The sequence below is a fragment of the Gossypium hirsutum genome, chromosome A08, assembly GCF_007990345.1.
Source record: "Gossypium hirsutum isolate 1008001.06 chromosome A08, Gossypium_hirsutum_v2.1, whole genome shotgun sequence".
NCBI classification, from domain to species: domain Eukaryota; kingdom Viridiplantae; phylum Streptophyta; class Magnoliopsida; order Malvales; family Malvaceae; genus Gossypium; species Gossypium hirsutum.
In genome coordinates this window covers 46,938,698-46,945,558 of record NC_053431.1, presented here as the reverse complement: position 1 = coordinate 46,945,558, position 6,861 = coordinate 46,938,698, and the positions used below count along the sequence as shown (strand labels likewise).

The following is a 6,861-nucleotide window of genomic DNA, read 5'->3' as shown; positions in this document are numbered from 1 at the left end:
CTGTGTGTTTACTACCATGCATACTGACTTGCAAAATTTACGTGTAGAGGACACACGGCCAGATACCAAGCCCATGGGGCTGACTGTGTGTCACACACGGCCTAGACACACATCCGTGTGTCTACCTGTGTGGACAATATAAGGCTATTTACCAAGCCTTATGCCACCCTGAAACAAAATTGAATACCAACCAACATGTCAAAGTCAAATTTAATATGAGTTCTTAACCAACAACCATAGTTAAGGCCTATAAACATTTCACATTCGTAAAAGACTATCTTGCATCCATATAATAACTTACAATATTAGCCATTTTCCCTAGCATTATACAAAATGAGTCAAATGTTAAAACAAGCCAATACCTTTAGCCCCAAAACAATGTGACACAAAAATAAAATCAAAGGTTCCTATACATGCCATAATCAAAAGATAAAACTAGCTATACCAAGTGCTTCAAGGATAGTGTGACTGGCTTCAACTACGTAGGTGACGATCCTCAATCTACTTCAGCGGCACTATAAGATAATTGAAAGGAAATAGGGTAAGCATGGGAGCTTAGTAAGTACATATATGTAAATAAGTGTAATTAGAAATACATTCATCAAACCGTGGTTTATCATACTTAAATGATATATCATTTTAATCTCACTATCTTACTCTTCACTTATTCTATGCATACTTACTACATCTCATCACATACTAAGGTCTTCATTTGGAAGTTTAGTATACATACCTGCAATTACCTGTAAAATAACTCAAATTCATTCTCTCTATTGACATACCTCACTAGAAGTATCGCCAATCCATTTATCGAGTTACCCCTTTGAACACTCAGAAATACCAATGAATACACGGATTGTTTGCTCCTAAGTACTATACAAGTAACCAATGCTATCTCGTACTTTGTAATACTTGCATATTTGAGCTATTTACAGGCCTTTTCACCAAGTCAGTACCCGGACCCATAGCTCTATCATGTAATGCCCGCTCATTGAGCTACTCACGGGTCTGCACATAAAGTCAGTAATTGGACCCACATTGCATATTTCACTTTTCTCATGAACTCAGACTCAACTAATGAGTTCAGACCATTCAATTTCTCATGACTTACCTTTTTATATCCTATATTATTTTCGAGGTTCAACGGGATCTCGTATCTAACTTGACGTTGTTGCACTTGTTCATAATGTAGATTGCTCTTACCTCGCATTATTTATACTTTTATGACATTGAGTAAAATTTATGATACATGGTAAAAATAAAACATTTAAAAGTAAGCAACAATGACACGTTATTTGCATATGTACTTGCCTCGGTACAAAATAATGGGAACGAGCTTAATCCTCATAAACTTTGTTCTTATCCCGATCAAGACCCGAATCACGCTTCTCTTGATCTATATTAATAAAATTCATTCATTTCATCAGCGTATAAATCTAGATACTCAAAAATTTATAATTGGGCAAAATGACCATTTTGCCCCTAGGCTTTCACAAAATGATCATTTTACCCCTAGGCTCGCAATTCGATTTTAATCATATTTTCTCACTAATCAAGCCTAGCCGAATAATTTTTATACTAGAAGAAGTCTATAATTTTGCATTATTTCATACATTTATCACCTATTTTACAACTTATGCAAAATGGTCATTAGTTAGGGTTTCCATAAAAACTTCCTCACAAAAGTTGTTTATTACCTATCCAAGACTCATTTTCTTCCATAAAAATTCAACAAACAACCTAAATGCTCTCATGGAAAAATCCTAGACTTTTAACCATCTTGCAAAATAGTCCCCCCATTAGAAAGCTCATACTAAAAAGGTCTTAAAAGTACAAGAATATTTAAGAAAAGTCATCAAGATCCCTTACTTGCAAAGGTTTAAAGTTGCTGAAATTTTGAAGCTCAAAAACCCCTCTAATGGCTGAAAATTTCGGTGGTAGGAGAAGTGAATGAAAAGATGAAGTCATTTTGTTTTATTTTATTCAATTAATTCACCAAACCACCTAGACTTTTGACTTTTTGACCAACTTGTCCCCTATGCCCTGTCACCCTTCTAAAATTAACCTAATTGTCCTTTAAAGACCTCCACATTAAGATTCACGGCAAATTAACACCCTTAGCTATCAAAATGAGACTTTTGCACTTTATGCGATTTAGTTCTTTTCCGCAATTAAGCATGCAATCCCTAAAATAAATTCACCAAAATTTTCATGCAATCGTTACAATTGGGACCACTTTGCAAATTTTCCCAAAAATGTTACGTAGGTATCGGTACCATCTCTATGGCATCGATATTTCCTTTAAGTGGTATCGATACCACCTAGAAAATCGATACCAAACTTGCATTCTAATTCTCAGCAAATTTCAAAACATCAAAAAATATCGGTACCTTTCGTAAGGTATTAATAATTACACCACGAGTATCGATACTCAGGCTAAGGTATCGATACCAAATTGATATTTTGATTCCCTGCACTTTTGAAAATACATAGGTATCATTCTAAAAGCATTAATATCGATACCGCTGCTTCTAGGTACAAAAATTCAGCATATAAGAGCATTTAAATCATTCAAACTTAGTCCCTAAACATTGTGCTTCATTTACCTAGTCACATATGCATCAAAATGTCTAAACAATAAACCAAACACTATGTCCAAGTTCACAAGCTTCCTAAACATATGCAATATACAAGTAATCCCCAATACGTCTTAATAAACCGATATAAATGTCTACCACATTTCCTTTTTATTCCCTCAAACTAGAATAAGCAAAACATCTAGGTAAAGAGTAAAGAATGGCTTAGATCAATCCTCGATGACCACACCTCTCACACCAAGAACGCAACTACTTTGCAAAGGATAAAATGGAGTCGGTGAGCTTGACAAGCTCAATGAATGCCTAGAACAACCATTACGTAAACAATTTGTCATGCACCAATCAAACAACATATAGATTAATCCCAAAACATCATTAACTAAGTGACATGATTCACATATTTAGTCATATTCCATGTATTCTTTTACATTTTATTTAGACGAACGTTTAGGCATACATATATCAATTTTCCGTTACACATCAATCACATATAAGCACATATAATTACATGTAGTCACATTAGTTACAGAGTATGATAGTTTGACTCTTGAGTTTATGAAATATAAAGTGGACTCTATCACCACACATAAAATACATGGATCTCAAACACACCACACATAAACTCATAGAGTCAAACATATCCCTTAAGCGAAGCATATAGTTAACACTCTCCAACACACCACACATATATATCCCAGTGAATGGAGCTTGGCTCACACTCCTTTATCTCTCCAAAACTGTCTCTGGGCCTTAGCTCCCCATATATCACAATCACAAATAAGTAAGTACTGACAATCCTATAGCATGCCAACTATATCCAATGGTTTCATTAAATCATAAGGTCAAAATATCCATAATGGCATCAAATATTACTTACCGATTGTTCGCATAATCATATCATTAGCATATTATACACACTGTCACATGGCATGAATAACATAGCCTCGTATTTACTGTCATAACATTCATCCCAACATGTTCACATTTCATCATATTATAATCCTCTTTATCACAATTCACAAACATATTTATCACACATTTAGCATAGGTAAAAGAACACTTACAATCGGAATTTAGAGAAGGGGTTTAGGCTACCTCTAAATTTCCAAATACACAATGAATCGCTTATAAGCATCTATTCTAAAACACTCACCAAAATATTCGCTTTTGCAGAAAAACTGAAAGCTTAGACAAGCTTCACTTTGCCGTTATCTTTACTCGTTGAAGGTCCTATCGACTCCTTCACTTCAATAAGACAAACCAACATATTCAGTCAGTAACTCACCTCAAACAGCCACAAACACAAGCCTAAGCTACATTCTTCTCTAACCAACACCTTTAGTACAACAAACTTAAAATTCAAATAACTCAGTTTACGCTTAATCTCTTTGTATGAAATAAATTCCATTCATCTACAATTAATTCCCAACCTTTAAACTTCACGAAACTATGCGTTTTAAGGTATTAAAAATTTTCGACAAGTTTTGACCATTACAACGAAAATTCATTAAAACTCGAGAAATGCTTGACGAAACTTCAAGGTTACTTTAGAAAACTTCTAATTAGGTTAAAACTAATTGAAAAACATTTTAAAACCAAGTTTTTATTCGCAAACTCGAAATTCACTATTAAAGACTCGATTTTCGGCTTTTTTCTAAAACATGCATTTTAATGGCTAAAAATTCAGTTTAAAGAACTAGATAACATTTAAAGCTAATAGGAAAACAATTGATTACATTTGACGGAAGAAAAACGAAGTTTTTGACACAAATTTGAGAAACCCACGCTCAAGGAAGATGATAAAATTGGTGAGACTTTTGGGTGTTTTCTTGGAATATTTTGAAGATAAATGGTTTGAGAGTTGACAGAAATCAAATGGGGGAAGAATTAGCAACCAAAATTAATGAAGAGAGCTTGAGAGAGCAAAAACGACAAGTAAGAATACAGCAAAGCTTTTTACGTGAAACAAACTGGGAAGGGGGTTTTAGGTTTATTTTTTGAAAAATTGGTTTAATTGTTTATAAAGACTCATAACTTTAACCTTTTTACAAATCAGTCCATTTTTTAAAATTAAAGACATTTAATACTCATTTCCAAAAATTGACTTAACTTTATGAAAACCATTGTCGAAAACATTATCGAGTACAAACCTTACGAAATTCTAAGCTCATATAGGCCAAAATTCTTAAAATACCCTTAAAATTCCCCTTACCAACATATTTACAACAGACTATGGAAAATGCAACTTCCAGAAAAATCAAAATTACAACTTGGCGCATTTTCAGTAACTTTATTCCTAACTATTACAATCTTTACAATTAGCGGATTCGCGCATCCCCACTGTGTTCTCATTGTTTGGCAGCGCCTGAAACTGTGGAACATGTTTTCTGAGACTGCATCTCGACATCGAGTGTTTGGGCAGAGTTGTATGTCACATGGCCACGAGCATTAGACAATGTCTCTTTTTAGGACTAACTGTTTAATGTTTTTACTGTGCATGATAGTTCGGTTTCTAGATCTGTGGTGTGTGCTTTGTGGTTAATCTGGTATGCTAGAAATCGCCTAGTGCATGAAAATAAAATTGTTTAGATTCAGGACATTATCTGTAAGGTGCGATCTTACCTGCTGGAGCTTGGCGCAGTGCATGTGAAGTTGCTTGGGCGTCCGATTGGTTCTGAGCGTTGGCGGCCTCCTGAACGACCATGTTTTAAACTAAACTTTGATGCTGCTTTCCATGTGCCTATGTTGCGGTCCTGTGCAGGAATTGTTGTTAGATATTACCTTGGTTTTGTACTTGGCTACACATCAATAATTAACTCGCACATTCCTACCGCTTTTGCAGCTGAAGCTTTGGCCTGCTACCATGCTTTTTGTTTGGGGATTGATTCGGGCTTACAGGAAGCAATCTTTGAAGGTGATTCCCTTATTGTCATTCAAAAGATTAACTCCCCTATCCATGATGAGTCAGTTATTGGGCCATACATTCGGGATATCAAGGCTTTAGTCAGATGCTTCTGCTATTGTCATTTCATGCATGTTTCCCATGGAGGAAATTCCGTGGCCCACACCTCTAGGGGTGGGGGACGTAGTTTTGAGAGGAGCGGAGTCCCTGACTTTGCTCTACAGGTCGTGGAAAGGGATCGTCACGACGCATTTGCTAGGGAGTCGGCCTCTTTTGTGGGACCGTTTGCTGCTTGATTTGCGTTGGTAGAGATCTGGTTTTCTCGGATGTGGGTCGGGGGCATGGTGGTTTCTTGACATTCGTCGGTGCTTTCTTGGTCGCTCAGGTCTTCTTCCAGATCTTTGTGTGCTTCGGTTCCTCTGGTTTAGCTCCGTGATGCCTCTATGATCGTCTCTGGCCACCATCTTCGGTGTTTGTTTGGTTTCGGCAATGTCTCTTTGGTTCAAGTTCCAAAGGGTTTCTGTTTCAGCTCCTCGTTCTTGCCTTGTTTCGTTTTGTTGCGTCTGGGAGTTGCTTGCACTATTAGGTTTTTGTTTTGTTTTTTAGTTACCTGTTTGTTTTGTTCTTTTTTGGACTTCATTTGACTCTGTTTGGGCTTGGGCTCTTTTCTTTGGCTTTGGGCTTTAGGACATTTTTGTTGTTTTCTTTTGTGTTTTGTTTTAATAAAAGCCTGGTTTTTCTCAAAAGAAAAAATTGATATTCTCCATTAAAAATTTCATTTAATAATATTTGCACCAAATTTGGGAATATGTAGGTATTTTTAAATTGAATGAAGTATAATGTTAAATTTTGATTTTTAATATATATATATTGTTGTCTCTATTCTTTTCTTGAGCTTAATTTTATCATTAAATTTTTAAAAAGAATTAAATTACTTTTTTATTAAAAGAAATGCTAACTAAAACATTAAGTTTTTAACGGCATGGCAACCCGCGTGAGATTCCACGTATACTTTATACTTTTTATGTCATGTTAATGAATAATTTAAAAATTATAAAATATTTAAAAATTTTAAAAAATTAGCATGAAGTACCCATAGATTGTCATATGGGCCGCAATGTTTAATATTGTAATGTTTTAATTAGTATTTTAGGTAAAAATAACAAATTAATATTTTTAAAAGGTTGATAATTAAATTTAACTCTTTTTAAAAGTTTAAAAGTAAAATTTAACGAAAAATTAAATAAAGGCGAAATTGTTATAAGGTATGGATGTTGAAGGTAAAAGTTGAACTTATGAATTTGAATTAATAATAATCAATTAATTGATTTGTTTAATAGGGTATAAAAATATTTTAATTAA

The 6,861-nt window shown here is 34.5% G+C and overlaps 1 long non-coding RNA gene across 1 annotated transcript; it reads right to left on the bottom strand.

Annotated features, from left to right (window-relative positions):
• Positions 1 to 233: 233 nt before the first annotated feature.
• On the bottom strand, positions 234 to 6,160 carry LOC107946683 (uncharacterized). The gene is made up of 4 exons (XR_001696972.2): positions 5,429 to 6,160; positions 5,220 to 5,350; positions 3,751 to 3,842; positions 234 to 515 (listed from the first exon to the last, which is right to left on the bottom strand). It is a non-coding gene; the product is annotated as an uncharacterized lncRNA (long non-coding RNA).
• Positions 6,161 to 6,861: the final 701 nt, after the last annotated feature.